Genomic DNA, 15,183 nt, shown 5'->3' with positions numbered 1-15,183 from the left:
TAGTCATTCCTCTAAAGATTTAAGCATATTTTTATGCACATAAACAGAGTCTGTATGAAATAAGGGGAGCAGGTCTGGCTGGCTTGGCCACATGGTGGATGTTAGAGTCTGCCACCTTGTCTTCAAGCTGGGGGAAGGAAAAGCCCCCGCCTCTCAGGTGATGGGTGGGCAGATCCCTCCAGGAAAGGGTGGGCACTTGACTGATAGGTTACTGAATCTATTCCCCTGACTGGGAATTTCTTGTGGACCTGACCTCTGCTCTGACCTTATTTAGGCTCAGACCAGCACATGTGCCTTTACCCATGCGTGGCTCTGGATCGGGTCCTGTGTCCTGTCTGCTGGCTCAACTCCAGTCATCATGGTGTCCCAATTCAGTTTTCCATAGAGCTGAGTTGTTTTTTTTTTGTATTCATTTTGCTCTTTCTTTCCCCTCTGACCTGTTTCCTAGCCGTGTTTTGTGCATTTGGGGGCTGCAGGCCTTTGTGACAACTGGCTGTCTGTGGCCTGCTAACTGCAATAAAGACTCCAATATCCCATCTTCCAAAATATGGATTCTGGGATAATTAACCTTACAACATGTAGACCATCTTCAGCAAAATATTCATTTAAATCTGTTGCCTGTTCTCTTTTTTGTTCACCATGAATTTGGAGTTCATCTTTAAAATAGTTTTTATTAAAGACCTTCTACACATTCTCAAATCTACAAAGTTTGGGCAAGCAATGCAACATGGTTCAGCCACAAAACACTGATAAACATCATACTGTTTTAGCTGGTTAGCTCCAGTCTTTCTCTTCTATCATAGTGTGACTGTTTTCCTTTTGTATGTTTGTCTTCACATAGTAATATTTTCTCCGTGTGTGTGTGTCTATTACTGTGTCTTTTCTCCTGTTATTTTAGTAATTTAATAAAAATCTTATAAAATTAAGGAAACACTGACTCCAGTAAAAATCTCAACTTAAAATTTAAGTATATCTATAAAGTCTCCATTTCCAATTAATCAAGAGGTTAAGGGTTCAGCAGACCTTCTACAAGGACATAATTATGATGTTGGTATAATTTGTGGAGGAGAAGGGAAAAAACAAATCGTTTAAATAGACAGGTGGACCCATTGCAACAATGAGATGTGCAAGTCAAACTTTACAACTTTGGGGGGGGGGGAAGAGATGGGAAGGGATGGGAAGAGGAAACAAAGAAAGAGGCAACAATGCTTGATAAGAAATGTGCTCATCTTGCTCATGTAATTGTAACCACTCTGTACAGTATTTTCACAATAAAAAAGGACATAATTTATCCACCATTAGGTGTTTCACATGTATTAAGGGGCCAGAGCAATGTGGCCTACATTATGTTAGCAAGTCCTAGGCATTTGTGTGGTAAGAAAATAAGTCTAGGGGGCTGGGAATGTGGCTCAGTGGTAGAGCGCTTGCCTTGCATGCCTGAGGCCCTGGGTTCGATTCCTCAGCACCATATAAGCAAAAAGAAAAAAAGCCGGAAGTGGCGCTGTGGCTCAAGTGGTAGAGCGCTAGCCTTGAGCTGAAGAGCTGAAGGACAGTGCCCAGGCCCAGAGTTCAGGCGCCACGACCAGATCCCCCCCCAAAAAAAAAGAAAAAAAAAAAAAAAGAAAAGAAGTCTAGTTAATTACTTTTTGGTTAAGTGCTTTGCCTAACAGTGGTAGTCTCCTCAGACATTCTCATCCAGCAGTATTCAGATAAATCCATAAGAAGATACTTTAAGAAATGACCAGCTTTCTCTGGATGCTTCTTGTTCTGTATTTAGTTGCCTTTGTTCCTGAAACTTTGGCCTCTGCTTTTCCAGCTGCTTTTCTAGTCTCCAATGAAGACCACTAAATTATATTAAAGTCTTTATGGAATGCAGCTTAGAATTTTTTTTTTTTTTTGCTCAGGAGGTAGGGGCATTTGAACATATTCTCTTATTTCATTCTGACAGGTTTAGTCATCTCCAGGATGCCAAATATCCCAAAACTTGTTTCAGATGGAGTGTGGGGTATATTTTAACTGTGTAAGACAGAAGGAGGACATCTCAAACCTTCTTGGATTTTTCTCTAGTGTTCCATCATATTTGTCATTAAATTTATTTATGCCTTTCAAATAATCTTTAATCCTTGTAAGTAAATGTATCCTATGAGCTTTTATGTGTCTGTCTTTAATATTTCCTATAAGCATTTTTGATTAAAATGTGTATGTTAGACTAACTTACATCATGTATTACATTATACTTATTTTGTGTTGTTGTGAACAAAAGATCTACCACTCAGCTGCATAGTAGTCATATGCTATCTTTTCATGAAACCATATTAATATTATTTTACTAAAAATATTAGTAGGAAAAATAATATCGTGGCTTGAGGACATGTAATAGTTTGTCATCAAAAATTTCTTGATCTTAGCATGATATTTATTGTATTGTATTTAACACAAGGCTTCTCACATGCTAGGCAAGTATTCTGTGACTGAACTACAACTAGATTGTCACACAAAGTCTAGTATTTAGCAAACTAAAATATATTAATTAGAAAACTCACATAAACTGATGCTAGATTGATAGTAACATCTCTTATCTGTGGGATAATTATAATTTTCACAGCTTGCATAGAAAAAATCACCAAACTATTATTTACTTCATATCATTAACATAAAAATAAATGATATCTTGGTTTTTTAATATGTTAACTGTATATGTACATGACATTTCTGGTTCTATATTGAAAATGTCTTGGAGGGCTGGGAAGGTGGCTCAGTGGTAGAGTGCTTCCCTTGCATGCATGAGGCCCTGGGTTCGATTCCTCAACATCACATAAGCAAAAAGAAAAAAAAAGCCAGAAGTGGCTCTGTGGCTCAAGTGGTAGAGCACTAGCCTTGAGCTGAAGAGCTGAAGGACAGCGCCCAGACCCAGAGTTCAGGCCCACAACCGGACCCAAAAAAAAAAAAAAAAAAAAAAAGGAAATCACTTGGAGAAGTGCATTTACTAGATCAACCAGTATTTTTTCACATGAAGAAATTGTCTTCTAAATACAGTCCTCAATATAGTGAGAGTTTGTTTTGCTTATTTCCAAGACAATCTTCAAATTTTAAATAGTGTAATTTGGTGGTGTTATTACTTCAATTTTTCTGGTACCCTTTTCAAATATTCCTCTTTAAAACTGACGGATTGAGATGACATTTCTGTTTTAGGCTGGTCTTGTCCTTGTCATTTTTAGTTACTCAACCTATTTTCTTTGATAACTTACATTAAGGTGGACAGGAACATTCTCTTTGCAATATTTTGAGTTTAGTTTTCTCATTGTTCTTATACTAATGAATTGTCTGAGTGTACTTAGTGAATTTAGCCATATCCCCATGCTATTCGATGAATAGCTATTATATATGAATTTCATAAACTCCAAAAAGCAGAAGCATCATGGATGCTAAAAGAGAAATACAGGCAATTTTGTTCAAATAATCCATTTCTAGATTTCTTGAAATTTATGGCCAAAAAACCCCACCAAATAAACATGTAAGACTGGTGTGTTGGCTGACCTCTGTAAGTCTAACCATGCAGAAGGCATATAGAAAGAGAGAAGTCCATGGCTAGCTCCAGGCAAAAATACAAGACACCATTTGAAAAATGATTGAATCCAAAAGGGCTGGGGATATGACTCATGAATGCTTGCCTAGAAAATGTAAGGCTTTAAATTCAAACTCCAATACTGAAAATAGAATATATATTATAGATTATACTTACAGCACCATACTGGAATTGATCAAATTATTTTGTTCTTCTGTCATTTTTCAGTTTCATTAACAACATTCCACATTTCATTTAAATAATCATCCTTCAAAAAGGTTACAATTCTCTAGACTACATCTGTATGAAAAGGAAATGCTACTAAGCTTTGATCTAGTGCCTATAACCATTTCTTTAAAAAAATAATTGTACTACGTAATGGGTATTGCTGGTATTTCAGATATGCTTTGTTTGCTCTCCCACACATCTGACTTCTCCCAAATTTTGTTGATTTTTAGTCCTTTTACTATTGGAAATTCAAGGAGAGGCCATAATTGTGAGAAATGTGAAAAATTTTTTCAGTTAATGCATCTCATGGCTTGCAAATGATTATTTTTAGCAATTTGAAGTACCGCTTAGCCTTGTGCTTTGTATGCAGCATTATTGAGCATCTCAAAACTTTTCTGTTTTAAGTAATGCCTAGTATTTGTTATTATGGCAGATTTAAAAAGTCTCCTCGCATGCAAATCAGGCTTGGCGTATGCTGGATAAAGGGTTAAACAACACTGTCAATTCCACTGTATTTTCCTTGTTTGTTTCTCTGATGTTCATTTAATTTACTTCTTTTGTTTTCACAGCTGATGCCTAATATTCACTCACCTGTGTTTTAATCACTTCTGCACCCTGCCCTAAAATCCACTGTCCGAGACAAAATTTCACTTCAGTCTAAGTTCTAAGGCTTTGACTCTGTTAGTCAGAAATGCTCTGGAGGACTTTCAGGATGTGATCATCTGGAAAGCTGCAAATCTGTCTCTTCTCATGAATACTGATGCTTTCATTCAAATATAAATTCTGAAGGTTAAAGTTCTTCCATAATGAAGCACAGTATTTCAAAAACAGAAGATGATGAAGCACAGCACAAAGGGAAATCATGATTTCTCTGGCATTGCTTCAGAGAGGCCTGCCCACCCTGCTCTCATTAGTGTCAGATAAAATAAATCAAAAGTATTTAGGAAAACATTAAACTCATGTGAGAGAGAGATGGGAACCCCTTTCTCCACTTTGCTCATGGTGAGACTGAGACCATGTGGCTAGACCTATGAGAACAAGCAATCACAGAAGAGAAACATATTGGTAGAGAGGTTAAAAATGAATGTGTGCTTTTTTTTTCCTTCCCAATCATATTCACCATATGATATAAAAAAAGGAAAATTTTTGTGAGAGTTCCAAACCAATGAGACTGGCATAGAACTGTGGCGATCATTTCTATAGATCTTTCTTTTTTAATTTAATACACCCCTCCCTCATAGTACTCTTGCTTGCCAGACAGGTGTTCTACCATTTGGGACACACTATCCTTCCTCCATCTTTTTTTATTTTGTGAGATGTGATTTACTTTTTTTCTTCAACAGCAGTGATCTCTGGGAAAAAATCCTGATCACTTAGATTGTGTCAGGCTATGCTCAATCTGTGCTAGTATTAAGAGTGGTAATAAACCTAGAAATAGTGTATGTGTGAATTACATAGAACGGTTCAAAGTGACTACTGTGAAATGTAATGAGTGCTTTTATGAGAGGTTCTTTCAGACCTGCTGTTCTCCACATTTCATAGTCATGCAAGTGATTCATCCTCCCATTAAAGGCTTGACATAAAGAAGGTCTCTGCTCTGGAGCTTTGTACATGCTCCTGGATTCCCAATCTGAGTATTTCCTAAATAAAGGTTCCCAAAGACTTCCATAGTCCTGAATCTGTGAATGTGTTATTTTATGTACTAAAAGGGATTTTATAGATTTAATAAAGGCTCTTGAGATGAGAAAATCATACTTCATTAGTTGAATGGGACCCATCTAATTACGATTCCTCAAGAGAGTGATGCTGAGCTAACTATAATCCAAGTTACTCAGTAAACAGAGATAAGAGTATCGCCATTCAAGGTCAGACCAGACAAAAGTTTGAACTCTATCAAGAAAAAGTTGAGCAGGTGGTGTAGACAAATTATTCCAAATAGGCTGGACGTATAGTTAGGAGGATCTTAATCCAAGTCCAGACTACAATAAGAGACCCTTCCCCAAAATAACAAAAGCGAAACAGAGCTGAGTGGCTCTAGTAAAAGAGTATCTACCCATACCTCAAAAATGAAAACAAACAAAAGACCCTCCAATAAAATACAATGGTAGACTAGAGGATATGACAAGGATTCCAGCCATTGAAGTGAAGTGATGAAGGATGACAGGTATGCTGAAAAATGTAGCAGCAATTAGCAGAAGGAAGAGTTAGGCAGAGAAGGGAACCCTGCTGCATTGTTGGTGGGAGTGCAAACTTGTTTAACCACTTTGGAAAGCAGTATGGAAGTTCCTCAAAAGACTCCACATAGAACTCCCCTATGACCCAGCAATCCCACTTTTGGGCATTTATCCAAATGCTCACAAACAAGATCACACTAAAGCTACCAGCACGACTATGTTTATTGCAGCATTATTTACCATAGCTAAGATATGGAACCAACCCAGATGCCCTTCAGTAGAGGAATGGATCAAGAAAATTTTATATATATATATATATATATATATATATATATATATATATGAATAGTATGCCTCCATCAGAAAGAATGATACTACCCCATTTGTTAGGAAATAGAGAGTCTTGGGGAAAAATCCTATTAAGTGAAGTAAACCAAACCCAAAGAAATATAGGTCTCATTTGCAATAATTTCTATGACCATATAAGACGATGTTAAGCAAAATCAACCCCAAGTTATGGATAAAAAAGTCTTTCTTTGTTGTTGTTGTTTTTAATGTACTATGTGATTTTTTTTCCTTTGTATGTTCTTTCTCTTATGGTATATCCCCTGTTGTCATTTACTTGATTTTTGTGCCCTACATCTTGTATATACATTTGTCGAATTTGGGAATGGGAAGAAGAATAACAAAATGTTGAAACAAGGACACAGGATGACCCATTGCCACAGTAATACCCACAAGACACTGTACTGGCAATGAACTTTACAACTTTGGGGAGAAAAGAGAGAGAACTGGGGGAGGGAAGAGTAGTGGGAGAACAAAAAAGAAGGGAGTAACAATGCTCGACAAGAAATGTAGTACAGAATCTTACAATAACGCATTTAAAATACAATTCATACTTTTATCTGAAACTAAGGAACGAACCTCCTTTATGTATTAATGCCTGTGAAGCAGATCTATAGCATACACTTAATTTCCCTTCCTTCCTGATAGTGGAGATTAAACTTAGGCCCTCACAACTGTGATGCAAGCAAATCTCAGTTTCTATTGTTTTGATTTATTTTTCAGGTAGGGCTTCTTATTTTCAGCTCCTTCTGGGCTAGCCTCCAAATATCTGTCTCCAAATATTCTGCGGTGGTAATAGGCAACAGTTCATCAAGTCTTTCTTTTGCTTTAAATTTCTTATATCCCTGAACAAGAAATTTTATTTTTAGTATTTATAGGGAATAACATTTGTTGTGTGAAGTAATGAGACTTGTGGATAAGGACTATGTAAAATTTAGGCCTCAGGCATTTGGGAAGAAATGCCTAACTTTTCTCAATGAGTTACCTAATTCTACTCACATCTAATAAAAACTGATGCGGACTTCAGCTCTGCTTTATGGATGTCATAAATAACATTTTTTCTTTCAAGGGGAACTCTTTCTTTTTCTTTCTTTTTTTTTTTTTTTTTTTTTTTGGTCAATCTTGGGGCTTGAACTCTGGGCTTGGGCGCTTTCCCTGCACTCTTCAGCTCAAGGTGAGCCCTCTACTGCTTGAGCCATAGAGCCACTTCCAGTTTTCTAGTCATTTATTGGAGATAAGAGTCTCACGGCTTTTCCTGCCGAGGCTGGCTTTGAACTGCGATCCTCAGATCTCAGCCTCCTGAGTAGCTAGGATTACAGGTGTGAGCCACCGGCGCCCGGCTCCAAGGGGAACTCTTGAACATGGTATTAATGATATATTGACTCAAGTCAGGTTCATATTTTCTTACTTACTAAGTGGTATGGAGAAAGGAAGGTTTTACTGGTGTTCTGTTGGTCATAGGTACTCAGAAGACTTAGAATATAAGCTCTACTGATGAACCAATTTTCTTAAGTAAAACGTAGGTATTACTCAACTGTACATGAAGTCATGGGCCTGAGGCTGTGCATTACTGACCCATTTTGGTCTCTAGTGTCTCACATGAGATTCTCTTTTTCACTTCCACATTTGTGCTATTAATGAGGAATGAATTTTACCCTCTGGAGCTAAAGATAAGTAAACATAATTAATGTTATTTTCTTTACTAGCACATAAAGAATAAGAAATGTAAAAAAAAAGATAAGTTAATTGCCAATGGATACAGAGTTTCAATTTCCTGTGATGAAAAATTCTGAAAACTCACATAATTATGAACCAACATTGGTATTATTAAACTGTATTCTTAAATATAGTTGGGATGGTAAATTTTAAGTTAGACGTTTATGTCACAATAAAAGACATAGTAGAACTACGGAGAATATTTTACCCAACACGAATGTCCCTATTACCTACAGCTAAAAATGTTAACATTGTCCAAGTGCAGTTCTGCTTATCTAAAAACATTACATGATTAAAATTACTGAATTCCCTTTTTTGTCTTAATAATATTTCCCTCTTGCTTTCCTCAGTACAGTGTGGAAATAGCACTAATCCACATTAACAATTCATGCATGAAAACATACACACACACACACATACAAACCAGGCATAATTTATAAAATCTGGATGTAGATTTCTTCAAAGAAATCATGCTAGTCTTTTTTTGATGGGATTGAATCTACTCAATTTGGGGAAAATAAATATTTCACAATGCTTTGTTTTCTAGTCTATGATACCATCTTCATTTCTTAAGATCATCTTTAATTTATTTCAGTAATAGTTCTTATTGCATACTTTTTTGCAACTTTTATTGTTATTATACATAAAGAGGTGATAATATTTATATTATATAAACTAAACAGTGAAACATATATCCACAGGGTTAGCTTAGAAAGTTCAGAGTAGCAGATGAGCGAACCACTTTACTAAACTCATTTTGATACCAGCTTTATAAATTATAAGGTAAAAGTATATCACATTTCAAGAGGTAAGAGAGAGGTCACATGATAGTGTTTTAAAAAACTACTTTCTTCTGTAATTATTTTAAAATATTTAAATTCTATGGACTATGTGGAATGAATAATATTTAGGGAGATATTAATGTTATTTAGATCATTACACCTTAATACTTGTAGTTAACTGTACTGTAGTATTCCACAAATGAGTAAAATGTTGCATGATACATTAAAATAAATTTAGAATTCCATGTAACTTGTTAAAACGATCTTGGATGCTGTTAGTTCACCTGTAATCATAGTTTCTAAGAGGTCTGAAAACTAGAGGACTTCATTGTGAAGCTAGCCCAAACAGAAATCTCTGTCTCTAAAATAACCAGAAAATAAAAGGGCTAGACCAGAGATGCAGTACAAGACAAGCTAGAATGGCAGATCTGAGTAAAAAGTGACAAGAAAAAATAGATTCATATGCTAGGCCTGAGGAAAACATAATGTGCTAATATCAAATTTATATGCTCTTCTATCCATTGTTATTTTAATAATACAACTATTATCCAAATTTACATTTTACTAGTGAGAACATTTGATTACAGATGAGATTCATCACTTACATTATATCACATGGCTAATAATGTTGGAACAAGTTTAGGCTCCAAGCATCAGACTCCAGAATTGAAGCTCTGAATATTGACATACTATTTCATACTTTCTAAGATAATCATTGTTATTTAGAAATCCCAGACGCAAATTATATGCTTATGATTGTCAAGAATAGAAGTGAGATTAAGGAAACTCTCATCAGGGGTTGGGGATTTGGCTGGGTAGAAGAGCACTTGCCTGGCAAGTGAAAGGCTCTAAATTCAGTCCTCAGCTTGGAAAAAAAAAAAAAAAAAAAAGCTCATCAACCCATTAATACTGTATCATTTCTCAGAGTTAGGGCTGCAAGTTCCCCATTGCACAATGAGCTTTTGAGTAATTTATACTAACTTCCATTGGAGTTAATGTCATGCATTCTAATAGCAACAGTAGATCAAAATCATCAACTGTTATGAAATAATGAAGAAATGTTAAATTTAAATCTTAGGTGTCCAGTACTATCACAAATGAGAGATACGTTTATCTTCATTATAAGGCCTGTTGAATTATTCTAAATTGGAAAACTATCTTGCAATTTATTTCTAAATGTGTTGGTCACAAGAGCTTACTTGAGCTGACTAAAAGTCAACATTACATTATTGAAATAATTTTAAGACTGTTTCCATAGTGATTGTTTTGCATACAAGATAAAGCCATAAATATCTAGGGGCATGTATATTTGTTACATATGACAGAAGGGTTGCTTTATGAACAAATCATATATCTGAAGTGCCTAAGCTTTTATTTAAAGATCAAAGCACTAGTAAACTCCAATATATCTATCATCATGTTCTTGAACATGATCATTATATAGATTTATATAGCTACTTCTTTGTATTGGCATTGTGTATACACGAAATTCAATAAATATCATTAAAAACATATTACAGATCTTCAATATAGATAATGATACTGACATATGATACAGAGACATGATGCAGATGATGATAAACGTGAATAGAAAGAACCATTTCCCAAAAGTCATGTTGGGAGAGAGACAAAGTGATATGGACAGAGTCTAATTTTGTCAGACTTACAGTGAATGATAAAGTCTTTCCACATCCCTGTGTCCCATTTTTAGGTGACATATTCCATCAGATAAATCAAGGCCTAAGTGGGATGATCATTTATAGCTTAAAAATGATTTTTTAAAAAGCTTTGTTCTTAGAAAACATGCAGAAATGTAACTGAGAGTTAGTAATCCAAATATCCAAAAATCACTTTAATAACAAAATAAAAGTGGCAACATTGATCAAGATGCCTTATATTCATAAACTACTTTGTTAAATGGCAATACCTTTGTACAACTACTTAAGTTTTGAAAATTAAAGAAAAAGAAATAGAAAAAAAACAAAGATTTATAGTTTGGGGCATTGAGAAAGAACAATGGTTTTGAAGCTCAAGGCTGCTTCTGAGTAATCAAACATTTAATCTTTATGCCTTTTGAGGAAAGAAAATCTCACATCAATAGCCTCCTTAGCTCCAACCCTCCTTATATAAGGTAAAATTCAGCTTCCTGTTTTGTTAAATCGTTTTGTTAATACCATGGAAACCCACATCTGTCAGTTTGATTATGTGTATGTATATATATATATATATATATATATATATATGCATATAGCCCTATATTTGTTTTCATCTAGGTTTATATCTTAGGTCTAACTTCTATATATGAGAGAAAATATGTGTCACTTGTCTCACTAAGCCTGATTTGCTTTAGATGACATGATTTTTTTCCTAGGTCCACTCATTTTCCTGTTAATATTATACTTGTTGAGAGAATAATAAAATTCATGCATGTGTATATATCACAGTTTCTTATTCTGGGTTGTTTTCAAAATTTTCTGCTGTGAATAGTGCTGCAATGAACAGGGGTGAACGGGTGCCTTTAATGTATACTGATTAGATCTAGAAAAAGAATTTCAGAAAACACAAAATGGTGAGAGAGGATCTTGTGGCTGGCATGGAAAGAACTATAGGAAAATTTCTGAAAACCAACCTCAGATGTTAAAGGGATACTCCTCTGATAGCCAAGCCAGAAGGAAGAAGCTCATATCTATAGGTAGTTTAATTCAGCCAAACAAAGGAACTTTGAAGACTTCCCCCAGAAGTTTAAGTAGGAGCTGAGCATGGGAAAAATTGATTTAGAATTTATGTGACCCTAAACGAAGACTCTATCCACATCATGTTGAACAGATTGGGAACTATGGAGTGGGTATTGCTTTTAATCACAAAACTTTGGCAGCTAATTATGTAAAAATGGGAAATGAGTACATCAACCATGTCATTATGGCCTCAATTAATTATAACATAATATGCATTTTAAAATGCTATTATTCAAAAACCTTAAGAACACAAGAATTATAGACTCAGTGGAATAATCATTGAATGGATCATTATGATCAATAGAAAATAGATGAATAGATGATAGTGGTATATACATAGGCAAAATAGTTAAAAAATTAAATAGATGACATCCTTGATGTTAGAAATTGTACTTCACAATTTAAATATATATAATATATTGTATATATACTATACAGTGTGTATTTATATTATATTATATATATATATATATATATATATATCATCCATACAAGCATCTACCCCCATCTATTCATCCATTAATTCATCCATTCTTGTATACTCTCAAGAAATTATGGCGAATTGTATTCATCTCTAACTATTCAATCTAACAAACAGAATGTAAATAGTTTCTGTCTTTATCACCGATTTCTATTTAAAAAGTAACTTCCCATTGCAACAACAAGATGTACAAGATGCCATGTCGAAAAATGAACTTTATAATTTGGGGGGGGGTGTAGTTGAGGAGGTGTGAGGGAAGGGATGGTAGGAGAAAAACAAAGGAGGAGGCAACAATGCTTGATAAGAAATGTACTCATTACCTTGCCCATGTCTGTACAGTATTTTCACAATAAAAAACTTATTTTAAAAAAGTAACTTCTACACTTCTTTTAACTGTGAATGAAGTGTGATATTGTATGTTTGCTCTTCTATGGTTATATTGGGATTTAGACTCAGGGCCTCAGTCTTGCTAGACAGGAACTCTACCATTTTTGTTATAGCCCCAGTCTTGTTTGCATTAGGTCTTTTCCAGATTGGGTCTTGTGTTTTGCTTAGATTGGCCTGGACTGTGATTTTCTTAACTATGCCTCCAAGGTATCTGGTATTACAGGTTTATACCACCATGCTCAGCTGATAACAATATTTTAATGTTATAAATTGTATGTTATTTCCATAATTTTAAGGTATACACTTTTGTAGCAGGAGTTTTAATAAATTCTAATTTGCATTTTTATCATTAATAATTCTACAATATCAATTCTTATTATTGAGAATGTAAAAGAATTCATTATGAGATAGAGCAACCTGCATAGAGCAATGGGTGTGAATTGTTCCAAAATTATTAGAACCATAATGGAATTCACTAAGTATCACTGTACTATAAAAAATTAAAAATATTAGGTCATTCAGAGTTATTTTTTAGAATTTGAAAAATTATATTCAGTGACTTAGAAAATGTAAACTAGATAAGGTAATGTTATATGAAATGAAAATCTATTTTGCAAATAGAAGACAATTCCAAGAAACATGGAAAATTAAATCATTCTCTAGAAGAGAACAAATGCCTATTGACACAGTACAACAGTTAACTTAATATTGCCAACTTGCCTCACCCTGATATACCAAGAAAAAAACCACGCACAGAGGGTTATATTAATGGGGAGAAGAAGAGGAAGAAGATCAACTATTTGATGCTCCTTGCCTTCTTAGCTCCTTCTATGTTCCAGGATAGCTTGTAGGAAGACTATATACATTCTATTTTATTCCTCACCTCAAAATAATGCATCAAGTATCAACTGTTCCAAATAAAAAGGAGAACCATAACTCTCAAAATGCTAAAGAATGTATTCTGATTTTGAGTAAAATAAAAATTAAAAAACAAAGAGGATCAAGAATTTGAACAAAAGATTATGCAGCTTCAAAAATCTTTACTTTTACCTTTTATTCCAAAAAATCACCCAAAAAATCAATCATATATTTTCATATTCAAAAAACACATTTAGTCCATGACTCAGGTTTATAGAAATTTTAGGAGATCATGATTTCTGAGAATATGAAGTAGAAAAAAATAGTTCTCTCTTGGACATTTCAATATCACTTCAATAGATTGGCATATACTCTTTCAGCCTTCACTTCTTCAGATCTTTATCTATGAAATGAATTTATTTCAGATTCCTATATTCAATTACTCACTGAATAACTTCCACTAAATTTGCTAAGTATCATGTGGGAAATTTCACCTTCAGCCTTAATCCTTCCTTTTCTGCACCTGACAGAATAATGTGATTTCCTGAGACATATGTGGAGTGAATGGTATTTATTTCTCTATCTGTCCCATTCTTTGAATCCACTAGCTAGTCTTGTCCATCGCATTTCTTACCTATTTTTTTTTTTTCTAGAAAAGGACCTTCTTTTTTCCAGCCTGGCCATCTCTTTCATCAGATTGGAAAGCAGACTTTCTGGAATGCACACATGCTTCTTTGTACATAACATTTTCGTGTCAACTGTGAATTTTAGGACAAGGTCAAGTGATTTCTATTTTTAATCACATATAACAGTTCATGACTTCCTTCTACTTCCTTTTGTCTTGTTTTCCATCCTTTCTTGAAAAGTATAATTATTTACGACTTCACTTTGCCAAAGGCATTAGTTTCACAATGCTGTTTCTGGGTTCAGTTTCTTTGCTTCTTTTCCCTTCTTTTACATTGACTTTATAACTACAACACTTTCTCTTCTATATGGTAAACACCAATTTCCTTATGGCCATTTAACCAGTATTTAAAGAGTCCAAAAAAAGTAAAAATTTGGTGCCTTTATAAGGCTTATAACAAGTGCTCTCTCCCTTGGAATAATTGATACATTAAAAAAGGGCTTCAAGAAAAATAGTTACAATTTTGAAAGACAAACTAAGATTCATGAAAGTTGGTGAACTTGACTTAAGCCTTGAAATACAGAAAAAAGTAAAGAATTTTGTAAAATTCACTTTACGGAAATGATATGCTAAGTTATCAGTGAGATACAGCTTGTGTATGGGGAACAGAAATATAAATTATATTTTATTATGCATTTAGAAAGCCAGTCTTGGGAGATAAGGATAGAAACTAGATGGATTGGACCATGATAAGTAATGTTTTTAAAACAAGTAAAAAACATAATTAATTCTGAAAACAGCAGGGAATCAAGGAAGATTATATTTGATTTTTTGAAACCTAATTAAATATGTTTGAAAAAAATCATATAAAAAGTTTCATCATCCCAAAATGAGATTTAATAATATCTGATCTTCCACTTTTACTTCAAAGTAAGAATATTTCAAAGTATTGCTATCACACAAATAAAATAGATGCATGTTCTCTGAATCCCCTAATCAATTATAAGCAACTTGGAAAAGTATTTTATTTTTCTAATCCCAAAATTACATACAATGTTGTATGTTTCAAAGAAACTATACAAGAAATATTTCATATATTGAATATTCTCTATTGGCATCAATATTCAATATTGGCATTCAGCACACCACTTTTAACTCAAATGATTTCTATCTTGTCACATTGTTATCCTAAAAGGTTTTATGTTGATCTACCTTTGTGTGTTATTATCTATTATTAGACTGGCTAGATGACAATATTGTGCATCAACATCCCATCCTGTGCAGAAT

Source organism: Dipodomys merriami, unplaced genomic scaffold (assembly GCF_024711535.1).
Source record: "Dipodomys merriami isolate MVZ:Mamm:240054 unplaced genomic scaffold, mDipMer1.0.p SCAF_14, whole genome shotgun sequence".
In the NCBI taxonomy this organism is placed as follows: Eukaryota; Metazoa; Chordata; class Mammalia; order Rodentia; family Heteromyidae; genus Dipodomys; species Dipodomys merriami.
Note: the sequence above shows the minus strand (reverse complement) of the source record.